Here is a 14,707-nt window from a genome sequence, read left to right on the forward strand (position 1 = left end):
TTGAACCCAAAGTGGAGGTTGCAGAGAGCTGAGATCGAGTCACTGCACTCCAGCCTGGCGACAGAGAGAGACCCTGTCTAAAAAAAAAAAAAACAGTCCTACAGTTCTTTTAGTGAAAAAAGCAAAACAAAACAAAACAAAAACCTTTAACCTGAATTTTATAATGCAGAATTGGAAAAGCAAAACAAAACAAATACAAAGAACTACAGAGATGAAATTCATTAGTGTCTAATCTCAAAAGTGCTGTTTTCTAAACAAGATTATGAATGCTGGAGCTCTGCTCAATAAAACATTTAATAGGCCAAGGTTGCTGATGCCACACTCATAATAACCTTCACACAAAACATGCCGCAGAAGAAAAAAGCTAAATAAAATGGACTTTAAGACTTCCATACAAACAAATCAAACAAGAGATCTAAAAAGAAGTGGCAAGATCATAGAGTGAAAACATCTCTTATTTATATTTGTGAACAAGTAAAGTAGCCTTCATATGAAGAGATGTTTTCAAATAAGGAATAAAAAAAAATGATAATTAATGACTATTATGCTTTAAGATTTTTATCTCACACAAAAAGGGTCAGCCATGGGGATTTGAGGACAAATTAAAAGTTAGTTTGCCAATCCACAGAATTAATCTTAAATTTCAATTTGAAGTAATTATCATTTATATTCATTCTGAGTCATTGAAGGCATTAACTTTAAGAGAGATTGTAAATACTGGATTTCAATGTTATTCCTTTTGGGAAATGTCAGGTTAAGAAAGAGCTTAAAATGGGCAACATTTGATTTGCTTCTTGAATCAAACTTTTTTTGTTCATCCCACAAATGGGTAAAACTGCTAGAAAAAAAATATTATATTATGAATGATAGTTAACAAAGGTGGAAAATAATAAATAAGAAATGACACAACCCAATATCTTTAATTGACATCTATTTTTTTTTCCAAAATGCTTTCTATTCTTCAAAAAAAGCAACAGCCACATTGGTTTGATGGCTGTTTTACCATGCTGACCCTTGTCTTTCAAAACACACACACACACACACACACACACACACACACACACACATATATTTTGGGAGGAAATACTTAGTTTTGACCATTGGTTTGATACAATTCAGTGGGACAGAAATATTAGTAATTTGGTATCACTTGTCATTCTAAAAGAAAGTGTTATTTTCTCAGAGGATAAAAAAATATTTCTAAATCTGTTTCTAAAGCTATGAAAGAGCAAGCTCAGAGCCTTAAGCTCAGACTGATGCAAGAGGCTAGCATCTAAAGCCAAAGTGATGACTTCTTATTGGAATGACATAAACTAAAATAGGTAATCATTGAAAAACATCAGCTTTTTTGGAGTAAGCCTTTTTTTGGGGTGCATGCCATGCTTACAGACTTGATATATCCTTTTACATAATTTAAGAAAAATACAGAGAATACAGAAAAGAATACAGAAAAGATGTGAAAGGGATAATGCAGAAAGGCTTTTTGGAGCCAAGAGAGGTGTAACAGCTAGATATGTCTGACTATTGTCAGACATTTTACCTGTTTGTGGGATTAACAAAAAAAAGTTGATTTCAAGAAGCAAAGCAAGTGTTCTCTGTTATCCTCCAAGTGTCCTGCAGCTTTGTATCTTAGGAGCATATTTATTTTACCCATTCAGCCCTACCCAGGCTATTTTCCTGGATTTGAGTAGTATACATTAATTTCTCCCCACATCTATGTACTGCTAGTCTTCTTGTAAATTACCTTTTAATGATATGGAGTGTTTACAAGGTGCTTGGATTAAACTTAAAGATTTAAGACTTGGTTACTAGGGTTCTTCAGGTCATCACTAGTGCCTACCAAAGGCTGGCAGACTCTTAAGTACACAAAGTCCAGAGAAACCATTTTAGCAAAGGTATGAATCTGGAGCTTGATAATAGCACATTTTTTAAAGCAAAGTAGACATCTGAGATCACCTCAGATTGGGCAATATCTTGGAACTCTAATAATCAAATAAGTTGAAGGTGGTCAAGATGCTGAGTTTCAAAAAAAATTGTTTGCTGTTACATACAGCAGTCCCAAGACACTACTACGCGTCAGGATATAGTTCCTAGTCCTTGTTGAATTGCGTTTCGTCAAGATTCTGCACCTTGAGAGACTGAAACTGGAGCGTTTCCCCAAGTCAAATGCAAAGAAAATACGTTTTCGCTTTTCGCCATTTGACACACCAACCTTGCTCTTCATTTTGGATCATCTTTCTTGCTTCTATTGTCTCCATTCTCTGTGGTATTCTTATCTTGCATTTAAAATTCCCAGCTGCAGACCAGTTTTTAGGAGAAAGCTGAACTCTGTGTCCCTGAATTTCCAATTTCCTTTTCTTTCCCTTACAGATATCATTTGTGGTGAGGAGGACAGGTAAGGGCATTTTTAATAGTATTCATTAAAGTGGATTAGTTTCTAGACGACAATTTAAATAAAATTATTTCATTTACATGAATACCTAGTTTAGTTGCTGAAATATGAATATGAATAGAACAGTGCTTTATCTAAGAAGGTGAATGCCCTATAATACAGAATGGAGAAATTCTGTTGTAATGCTGTCTTTCATTTAAAGTCTGGAAGTAGTAAAAATAAAAAGAAGTTGAGTGCAGCTAGTCTGTCTAAGTGGCATGTTGAATAGTAGATGAGGCTACCTAGCTGCACATTTTCTCTTCTAATGTTGATGCCAAAACCAGTTTTATTTTAGTGTGATACATCCTTTTTTCTTGTAACTGAGAGCCTGGGATCTTATTTATGAAGATTAAGACCATTATTCTGCCCAGTACTTTGTGATTATCTTTTACTGACATTTCACTTTTCCTATATTTATGTCATTAGTATCCAAACCAATTTTGAAGTTTATAGCCCCTATACATGTTTTCTTTATTATAATCTCTCCCTACACCTAGAAAGGTGGTTTTTAAATCATAGATATTGATAAATTTATTTGTTGTTTGAGTATACATTTTCTGTTTACAGGAAAAATGTATCTTCTTTCCTAAATGCTACTTCTGGATTAAATGTCCCTATATTCATATACTTTTGACATTGAATATTCTATGAAACCCTTATATTTCAGAACACACTAGTGTTTTGTTCTAATAGAATAAGATGAGTTGTGTAATGTCTAGACTCTGAAATTTACCCCAAAATTGAGTAATCCTTTATTGTCCTTTGCTGTGGAAATATCTGTTGACAATAATATCAGTGATCTATAAAGTGTAAGTTGAGAGGGATTTGGCTAGGATAACAAAATTTCACCCTTTTAAATAATATTATAAATATCATACACATCATTTGGCCTTACAATCTTAATTGATTTAATTCTGTATCTGAGGACCATTTTAGATTTTGTGCTGATTTTTCTAATGGGCATTCATCTACTCTTAAACTTTGACTTAAAATGTAACTTGGTGTTATCCCTAAATTTAAAGTAACCTAATAAAGTAACCTGAAATATGAATATAAATAGAACAGTGCTTTATCAAAGGTGAATGCCCTATAATACAGAATGGTGAAATTCTATTGTAATGCCGTCTTTCATTTAAAGTCTCGGAGTAGTGGTCTTAAAAATAAAAACAGGTTGAGTGCAGGTCTTAGCAAAGGTATGAATTTGGAACTTGTACATAATTAATTTAGTGAATATTGTGTTTTATTTGGAACTAAGTACATAATTCATTTGCAAGAATTGTAAGATTGTAATTTTGTGTAAAGTTGTAAGATTGTGTCTTATGAGACACAATCTGTAGAATTGTCTCTACTGAGGCTTCATCAACTTTCATCAGATCAACTGAACGCTTAGTTTATAATGCAAAACAGTAATTCCATCATATAGCTATCTAACATGAATCATCACCACTCTATATGACATAATGGATTCTAGATTTGGTTAAAAACACAGGACATAATGATTACCTAGAAATATAACCTCTCCTAAGATTACTTCAAAATGGTACTTGGATACTGTCATGAAATCAGGTCTGTATAAGGTAGGCTTTGTCACAAAACAGAATAGTATATTGACCCCAAAGCCTGCACATTGTTTTAAGTTTTTCTATTATATTTGAATGATCTATACATACAATATAATATGATCATTCAAAGAGCAACATTTAGTCTTGGTCCACACAAGAAATTATTTTCTGCAAGTGTGTTACCCTTCTAGCCACTCCTTTCCTGAATAATGGGTGACTTTTTAACCTCCAGCATTCATATTAAGCACTAATTTTACCCTATTCCCTTGTATTTCTGTAAAAAGAAAGCCAAATAACTATTTGTTTTTTATTTCCATATTTGGCAACTAAGTTAAGTGCTCACAAGATGAATGTAACTGACTTGCTAGCTGTTTTACAATACGGAAGAGAAAAAAATCACCAAATTCATTTCCAACATTATTTCCCCTAGTCCGATTAGTTTTGAGGACTTCCTACAGTGTCATGCCACACCCAGGATGTACAGCTTTTTTTTTGCTGTTGTTGTTGTTACTCTTTTTTATTTTTATTTTATTTTTATTTTTATTTTTATTTTTTTATTATTATTTTTTAATTATTATTATTATACTTTAGGTTTTAGGGTGCATGTACGCAATGTGCAGGTAAGTTACATATGTATACCTGTGCCATGCTGGTGCGCTGCATCCACTAACTCATCATCTAGCATTAGGTATATCTCCCAATGCTATCCCTCCCCCCTCCCCCCACCCCACAACAGTCCCCGAAGTGTGATGTTCCCCTTCCTGTGTCCATGTGTCCTCATTTTTCAATTCCCACCTATGAGTGAGAATATGCGATGTTTGCTTTTTTGTTCTTGCGATACTTTACTGAGAATGATGATTTCCAATTTCATCCATGTCCCTACAAAGGACGTGAACTCATCATTTTTGATGGCTGCATAGTATTCTATGGTGTATATGTGCCACATTTTCTTAATCCAGTCTATCATTGTTGGACATTTGGGTTGGTTCCAAGTCTTTGCTATTGTGAATAATGCCGCAATAAACATACGTGTGCATGTGTCTTTATAGCAGCATGATTTATGGTCCTTTGGGTATATACCCAGTAATGGGATGGCTGGGTCGAATGGAATTTCTAGTTCTAGATCCCTGACGAATCACCACACTGACTTCCACAAGGGTTGAACTAGTTTACAGTCCCACCAACAGTGTAAAAGTGTTCCTATTTCTCCACATCCTCTCCAGCACCTGTTGTTTCCTGACTTTTTCATGATTGCCATTCTAACTGGTGTGAGTTGGTATCTCATTGTGGTTTTGATTTGCATTTCTCTGATGGCCAGTGATGGTGAGCATTTTTTCATGTGTTTTTTGGTTGCATAAATGTCTTCTTTTGAGAAGTGTCTGTTCATGTACTTCGCTCACTTTTTGATGGGGTTGTATGTTTTTTTCTTGTAAATTTGTTGGAGTTCATTGTAGATTCTGGATATTAGCCCTTTGTCAGATGAGTAGGTTGCGAAAATTTTCTCCCATTTTGTAGGTTGCCTGTTCACTCTGATGGTAGTTTCTTTTGCTGTGCAGAAGCTCTTTAGTTTAATTAGATCCCATTTGTCAATTTTGGCTTTTGTGGCCATTGCTTTTGGTGTTTTAGACATGAAGTCCTTGCCCATGCCTATGTCCTGAATGGTAATGCCTAGGTTTTCTTCTAGGGTTTTTATGGTTTTAGGTCTAACGTTTAAGTCTTTAATCCATCTTGAATTGATTTTTGTATAACGTGTAAGGAAGGGATCCAGTTTCAGCTTTCTACATATGGCTAGCCAGTTTTCCCAGCACCATTTATTAAATAGGGAATCCTTTCCCCATTTCTTGTTTTTCTCAGGTTTGTCAAAGATCAGATAGTTGTAGATATGTGGCATTATTTCTGAGGGCTCTGTTCTGTTCCATTGATCTATATCTCTGTTTTGGTACCAGTACCATGCTGTTTTGGTTACTGTAGCCTTGTAGTATAGTTTGAAGTCAGGTAGTGTGATGCCTTCAGCTTTGTTCTTTTGGCTTAGGATTGACTTGGCAATGCGGGCTCTTTTTTGGTTCCATATGAACTTTAAAGTAGTTTTTTCCAATTCTGTGAAGAAAGTCATTGGTAGTTTGATGGGGATGGCATTGAATCTGTAAATTACCTTGGGAAGGATGGCCATTTTCACGATATTGATTCTTCCTACCCATGAGCATGGAATGTTCTTCCATTTGTTTGTATCCTCTTTTATTTCCTTGAGCAGTGGTTTGTAGTTCTCCTTGAAGAGGTCCTTCACATCCCTTGTATGTTGGATTCCTAGGTATTTTATTCTCTTTGAAGCAATTGTGAATGGGAGTTCACTCATGATTTGGCTCTCTGTTTGTCTGTTATTGATGTATAAGAATGCTTGTGATTTTTGTACATTGATTTTGTATCCTGAGACTTTGCTGAAGTTGCTTATCAGCTTAAGGAGATTTTGGGCTGAGACAATGGGGTTTTCTAGATATACAATCATGTCATCTGCAAACAGGGACAATTTGACTTCCTCTTTTCCTAATTGAATACCCTTGATTTCCTTCTCCTGCCTGATTGCCCTGGCCAGAACTTCCAACACTATGTTGAATAGAAGTGGTGAGAGAGGGCATCCCTGTCTTGTGCCAGTTTTCAAAGGGAATGCTTCCAGTTTTTGCCCATTCAGTATGATATTGGCTGTGGGTTTGTCATAGATAGCTCTTATTATTTTGAGATACATCCCAGCAATACCTAATTTATTCAGAGTTTTTAGCATGAAGCGTTGTTGAATTTTGTCAAAGGCCTTTTCTGCATCTATTGAGATAATCATGTGGTTTTTGTCTTTGGTTCTGTTTATATGCTGGATTACATTTATTGATTTGCGTATATTGAACCAGCCTTGCATCCCAGGGATGAAGCCCACTTGATCATGGTGGATAAGCTTTTTGATGTGCTGCTGGATTCTGTTTGCCAGTATTTTATTGAGGATTTTTGCATCAATGTTCATCAAGGATATTGGTCTAAAATTCTCTTTTTTTGTTGTGTCTCTGCCCGGCTTTGGTATCAGGATGATGCTGGCCTCATAAAATGAGTTAGGGAGGATTCCCTCTTTTTCTATTGATTGGAATAGTTTCAGAAGGAATGGTACCAGCTCCTCCTTGTACCTCTGGTAGAATTCGGCTGTGAACCCATCTGGTCCTGGACTTTTTTCGGTTGTTAAGCTATTGATTATTGCCACAATTTCAGCTCCTGTTATTGGTCTATTCAGAGATTCAACTTCTTCCTGGTTTAGTCTTGGGAGGGTGTATGTGTTGAGGAATTTATCCATTTCTTCTAGATTTTCTAGTTTATTTGCGTAGAGGTGTTTGTAGTATTCTCTGATGGTAGTTTGTATTTCTGTGGGATCGGTGGTGATATCCCCTTTATCATTTTTTATTGCATCTATTTGATTCTTCTCTCTTTTTTTCTTTATTAATCTTGCTAGCGGTCTATCAATTTTGTTGATCCTTTCAAAAAACCAGCTCCTGGATTCATTTATTTTTTGAAGGGTTTTTTGTGTCTCTATTTCCTTCAGTTCTGCTCTGATTTTAGTTACTTTTTGCCTTCTGCTAGCTTTTGAATGTGTTTGCTCTTGCTTTTCTAGTTCTTTTAATTGTGATGTTAGGGTGTCAATTTTGGATCTTTCCTGCTTTCTCTTGTGGGCATTTAGTGCTATAAATTTCCCTCTACACACTGCTTTGAATGCATCCCAGAGATTCTGGTATGTTGTGTCTTGGTTCTCGTTGGTTTCAAAGAACATCTTTATTTCTGCCTTCATTTCGTTATGTACCCAGTAGTCATTCAGGAGCAGGTTGTTCAGTTTCCATGTAGTTGAGCGGTTTTGAGTGAGATTCTTAATCCTGAGTTCTAGCTTGATTGCACTGTGATCTGAGAGATAGTTTGTTATAATTTCTGTTCTTTTACATTTATTGAGGAGAGCTTTACTTCCAAGTATGTGGTCAATTTTGGAATAGGTGTGGTGTGGTGCTGAAAAAAATGTATATTCTGTTGATTTGGGGTGGAGAGTTCTGTAGATGTCTATTAGGTCTGCTTGGTGCAGAGCTGAGTTCAATTCCTGGGTATCCTTGTTGACTTTCTGTCTCGTTGATCTGTCTAATGTTGACAGTTGGGTGTTAAAGTTTCCCACTATTAATGTGTGGGAGTCTAAGTCTCTTTGTAGGTCACTCAGGACTTGCTTTATGAATCTGGGTGCTCCTGTATTGGGTGCATATATATTTAGGATAGTTAGTTCTTCTTGTTGAATTAATCCCTATACCATTATGTAATGGCCTTCTTTGTCTCTTTTGATCTTTGTTGGTTTAAAGTCTGTTTTATCAGAGACTAGGATTGCAACCCCTGCCTTTTTTTGTTTTCCATTTGCTTTGTAGGTCTTCCTCCATCCTTTTATTTTGAGCCTATGTGTGTCTCTGCATGTGAGATGGGTTTCCTGAATACAGCACACTGATGAGTCTTGAGTCTTTATCCAATTTGCCAGTCTGTGTCTTTTAATTGGAGCATTTAGTCCATTTACATTTAAAGTTAATATTGTTATGTGTGAATTTGATCCTGTCATTATGATGTTAGCTGGCTATTTTGCTCGTTAGTTGATGCAGTCTCTTCCTAGTCTTGATGGTCTTTACATTTTGGCATGATTTTGCAGTGGCTGGTACCGGTTGTGCCTTTCCATGTTTAGTGCTTCCTTCAGGAGCTCTTTTAGGGCAGGCCTGGTGGTGACAAAATCTCTCAGCATTTGCTTGTCTGTAAAGTGTTTTATTTCTCCTTCACTTATGAAGCTTAGTTTGGCTGGATATGAAATTCTGGGTTGAAAATTCTTTTCTTTAAGAATGTTGAATATTGGCCCCCACTCTCTTCTGGCTTGTAGGGTTTCTGCCGAGAGATCCGCTGTTAGTCTTATGGGCTTCCCTTTGATGGTAACCCGACCTTTCTCTCTGGCTGCCCTTAACATTTTTTCCTTCATTTCAACTTTGGTGAATCTGACAATTATGTGTCTTGGAGTTGCTCTTCTCGAGGAGTATCTTTGTGGCGTTCTCTGTATTTCCTGAATCTGAATGTTGGCCTGCCTTGCTAGATTGGGGAAGTTCTCCTGGATAACATCCTGCAGAGTGTTTTCCAACTTGGTTTCATTCTCCCTGTCACTTTCAGGTACACCAATCAGACGTAGATTTGGTCTTTTCACATAGTCCCACATTTCTTGGAGGCTTTGCTCGTTTCTTTTTATTCTTTTTTCTCTAAACTTCCCTTCTCGCTTCATTTCATTCATTTCATTTTCCAGGACTAATACCCTTTCTTCCATTTGATCGCATCGGCTCCTGAGGCTTCTGCATTCTTCACGTAGTTCTCGAGCCTTGGTTTTCAGCTCCTTCAGCTCCTTTAAGCACTTCTCTGTATTGGTTATTCTAGTTATACATTCTTCTAAATTTTTTTCAAAGTTTTCAACTTCTTTGCCTTTGGTTTGAATATCCTCCCGTAGCTCGGAGTAATTTGATCACCTGAAGCCTTCTTCTCTCAGCTCGTCAAAGTCATTCTCCGTCCAGCTTTGTTCCATTGCTGGTGAGGAACTGCATTCCTTTGGAGGAGGAGAGGTACTCTGCTTTTTAGAGTTTCCAGTTTTTCTGCTCTGTTTTTTCCCTATCTTTGTGGTTTTATCTACTTTTGGTCTTTGATGATGGTGCTGTACAGATGGGTTTTTGGTGTGGATGTCCTTTCTGTTAGTTTTCCTTCTAACAGACAGGCCCCTCAGCTGCAGGTCTGTTGGAGTACCTGGCCGGCCATGTGAGGTGTCAGTCTGCCCCTGCTGGGGGGTGCCTCCCAGTTAGGCTGCTCAGGGGTCAGGGGTCAGGGACCCACTTGAGGAGGCAGTCAGCCCGTTCTCAGATCTCCAGCTGCGTGCTGGGAGAACCACTGCTCTCCTCAAAGCTGTCAGACAGGGACATTTAAGTCTGCAGAGGTTACTGCTGTCTTTGTGTTTGCCTGTGCCCTGCCCCCAGAGGTGGAGCCTACAGAGGCAGGCAGGCCTCCTTGAGCTGTGGTGGGCTCCACCCAGTTCAAGCTTCCCAGCTGCTTTGTTTACCTAAGCGAGCCTGGGCAATGGCGGGCACCCCTCCCCCAGCCTCGCTGCCGACTTGCTGTTTGATCTCAGACTGCTGTGCTAGCAATCAGCGAGACTCCGTGGGCGTAGGACCCTCTGAGCCAGGTGCGGGCTATAATCTCCTGGGGCACGGTTTCCTAAGCCTGTCGGAAAAGCACAGTATTCGGGTGGGAGTGTCCGGATTCTCCAGGTGCCGTCTGTCACCCCTGGAAAGGGAACTCCCTGACCCCTTGCGCTTCCCGAGTGAGGCAATGCCTCGCCCCTGCTTCGGCTGGCGCATGGTGCACTCACCCACTGACCTGCGCCCACTGTCTGGCACTCCCTAGTGAGATGAACACGGTACCTGAGATGGAAATGCAGAAATCACCCGTCTTCTGTGTAGCTCACGCTGGGAGCTGTAGACCAGAGAGCTCTTCCTATTCGGCCATCTTGGCTCCTCCCCCGCCGATGTATAGCTTTTAAGAGCAGCATAGATGAGAGTCCGCAGGAAAAGGGGAATAGTGTAAGTAAAATCGTGTTGATTATCAAATGAATCATGAATCACTATTTAATAATCTGTTTTTGAGATGGAAGTTTGTACTGACTTTAATATGAGCTATAATATATAAATTGAGCAATGAAATATAATTAGTCAAGTCTGGTGGAAGCTAAAACCTTTCAAACCTGGAAGTGGTTTACATATAATAGATTCCTTCTACTGAAGTTAAGATGACTCCTGCTAAAAAACATGCTTCCAGAACAAAAACAACCAATTCTAAAAAAAGAATCTATATGCATTAAAGTCCAAAGATGCACATTTCTAATAGTTTTCTTATGTTTGAAGATTGTCCTAAAGCCTCATGTGTTCCAGTAACATCTAGATTTCTCAGAATGCATGAGAATCTTGAAGATTATTGTACACCAAGAATTTACAAAAAACAGACAAGATCTCTCAAGACAAACAGTAAAGATTTCAATAAGCTCTGCTTTTTGTGATAAAACTACTTTATACACGTTAAATTTGTATGCCTTTTGCCCAGTTGAAAACAAAAGTACTCTCAGTCTCTCCTATCTCCACTGCCCACCTCAACACACATACAGAGGCCAATCCTGCTGTTTATAAGAAGGAAAATATGAAGGATGACAGAATCCTTAGTTGTTATTTTAAATGTAGACTTTGCTAAATTTAGTAAAATTCTCTCTAGGTAAGTCTTGGTACAGACATTACTTGATCACCATGGCATGCTGAGCACTTTATGGTTAATCAAATATCTTAAAATATTGGTAAACAAATGGTTTTTATCCTAACTGTAGAAACACAGGAACCATTACTTTGGAAGAGAAAGAAGATAAGATAGGAAAGGGTCATAGATCCTTCACAGTCATATTATAATTGCAGGATTTATGACTTATGGATAATCAATAAAATTTGCTCAGTTTTGGAGTTAAGAGATACCATACCAGGCAGTAAAATTATAATGTAAATAAGAAAAAGATCCAAAATGTTAAAGCTGAAAAGATAACACAACAGCTAAATAAATAAGAGAGACACAAGAAAGCAGATTGAAAAACTAGAGAAAGAAAAGATGGAATAAGGTTCAAACAAATAAAACACAATATTCACTAATTCAATGAACATTGAATTCCAGAATCTTCAGGAGTATTTCTTTCATGTATAGCATGAATTATATCTCTGGTCCCTGGGCCAGTTATTAAAGGGATGAACCACATCAACTCATGAAATAGTAGAGAAGCATAGCAGCTTCAAGGACCAATGGCTATTTCTCAACTTATCCAGCCGGGAGTCTCTCCATGTGATGGGGACATGAAGGCAGGTATGATTCCAGGCATGCAGGAAATTAATAAATAAGTTATCTAATTGGAGCTGTATTATAATGACTGAGTATTATAAAATGCTTTATCCGTGTGCATATTAATGAAACAGTGCCTTTAAATATGACTATTTTCTACCTTATACACCTCCCACTCTACGTTTTTGACATTTTTAAGCTATCACCTGAAGATTCATTTCGTTCACTTACTGTCAACACCAAAGAATTGCACTCTGTGATGTACTTCACAGATTAAACTTTCTGAATTTTGCTTTTCATACACAGTAACCTCATGTTCCATTCTTAATGATTTTCTTGGAAAAATCTAATTTTTCAATCAGTAAGAGTATATATTCCTTACCTCACAAAGTGTGTTTTCTCTAGAAAATGTAAAATTAGGATGTGGAAATCATATTATTTAATAAACTCTTAAAATCCATGGAATATGTATGTTAAGCAGTAGGGCTCTTTGGAAGCCATCAAGTCACACTACATAATAAGCTTCTTCTATGAAACTTATTCTGCTTACCTCCCCTATAAGAGGATTACATTCTTCTTACTAAAATCACTCCCTGTGAATTATTTTGAAAGTATATCTTGAAAATAAGAATCTATTACCCAATCATCATTAATTAGGAGTATTTACATCCCATGGACCCCTAAGGTAATAAAATCCATCATGATTGTTTTTCTAAATGTTTAATGTCTCAAATTTCCAATACAATTTGTATCCCAGGAATGCTAAGATTTAAAAATTAGGCTATAAGCAGACTATCAAAACTCTGGGAAATAGTATGGCATGTAGGGTAGTAACATTTCATGAGGGATCTAGGAAAACAGATGGAAATTTCAATGAACAAAAACACTAAATACCTGAATGACCTACCACACATATTCAAAAACACTATAAACTCTGTGTTTCAGCATTAAAATATGGCTTTAATTTATCATTTCTAACTTTTCATCCCATCCTTTCTTCACTCTACTCCCTTGCAATCAGTTGATGTTATTGGATATTTTCAACTTTAAAATAGAAATGCAGTTTGGAAGTAAAATAATAATGAAAGACTCTACAAGCACTGCAGAGTCAACCTAGGAACCAAAATTAAATTGAATTTTTTCTACATATTGCCACTAAAAAAAACTACGATCAGAACTTTGTAAAAAATTGCTGAAGATGCATGATGGAAAATGGAATCCATACTTTTCAGAAAATATGTTAGCTCTCTGTAATGAGCAAGCTGAGTCCTCAAACCAAACTATATCCTTGATTCTATGGAGGACTGCCTGACTGTCTAAAATGGGGAAATATATAAAATCAGGAGAGAAAGATATGTTCTCATTTTAGTATTTTTCCACTATTTGAGTACAATTTATATACATATTTGTTGATTTACGGTTGTTAGTCTACATATTTTTTCTACCTAAAAATAAGTAAATAAAAATGTTAAACATCTGAATGACTGGCACAATACACAGATACAGTCTACATATGATAAGCTATTTACTCATATTTCACTAATCTGTGTGTTTCTTTACTATTACTAAAAGCAAGAGTGTGATTTTTATATATTCCATCAGGTTAGAACTCTTTAATGTATTTTAGAGAATATCCTAACCTGCAATATTTAGAAATAAAGGGAAATTTAGTGAAATACAATTTCCTACGTTATTGTTTAGTAAGAAAAAAGTTATAGTGAACTAGGTAAAAGTAAACAGTAATTGATGTATATGTATACACAAGACAAAGAAAAAAATCCTTAAGAACATTATGGGGACAGATAAAAGAGAACAATCCAGTCCTAGCATCATACTTTTAGCAGAAAAAATCAACAAGTGATCTCTGATTCATCTGTACTGAATATCTTTTACTTGTAATGGATTTGTGTCTCCTCCAAAATTATTTAAAAAATACTTACATAGGCATTTAGAAGTGTTTCATTGAGGCGGCATAGGTCAGAGAACAAATAAAGAGGTAAACTTCATTTACCCTTTTGTCCTCTTATCTCTCAGTGCATCTATTTATCCAACTATCCACCTTACAGGTTTTCACCCTGGAATGTTTCCAAAGTTTCTTCCTATGAGGGCAATAATGATATACTTTTTTGTTATCATTTATTTCTCTGACATATACCTAACTCTTAATTGTGAGGCTTTCATGGTGCTAAGAGATTTAAACCTAAGTCTGAGCAAGGTTGATGTCCAGGCAGGGTTTAAACAGAAATTTGAGAGGTATTTCAACAATCTTAATGTTAGAATGTCAAACATGAATGCAATGATAACAAGCATTAGCTGTTGGACCTAGAGATGAAATCATCCTGGATTAGGATGCACCCTAAAACCAATGACAAGTTTTCTTAAAGAGAAGGGAAGGGGACAAAAAACAAAGAGTAGAAGACCACATGAAGACAGAGGCAGAAATTAGTGTCATGTTGCCATAAAACAAAGAACACTTAGAGCCACCAGAGCCTAGAAAAGTCAGAAATAATTCTCCCCTAGAGCCTTTGAAGAAAGAGCAGCCCCATCAATAATTTAATTTTATATTTCCGGGCCCCAGAACTATGGGAGAACATGTTTTTGTTGTTTTAAGCAGCCAATTTTGTCATAATTTGTTAGAAAGCTCTAGAATGCTAATATAAAGACCTACCTCTCTTATACAGTAACAGCTAAAAAGAACATTTCTCACATTCTCAAATGAGAGCATATTTGTCATTGTGCTTGGATACCCATCAACTAACAACTATCCTAGACGGTG

Source organism: Pongo pygmaeus, chromosome 8 (genome assembly GCF_028885625.2).
Source record: "Pongo pygmaeus isolate AG05252 chromosome 8, NHGRI_mPonPyg2-v2.0_pri, whole genome shotgun sequence".
Lineage (NCBI taxonomy): Eukaryota > Metazoa > Chordata > Mammalia > Primates > Hominidae > Pongo > Pongo pygmaeus.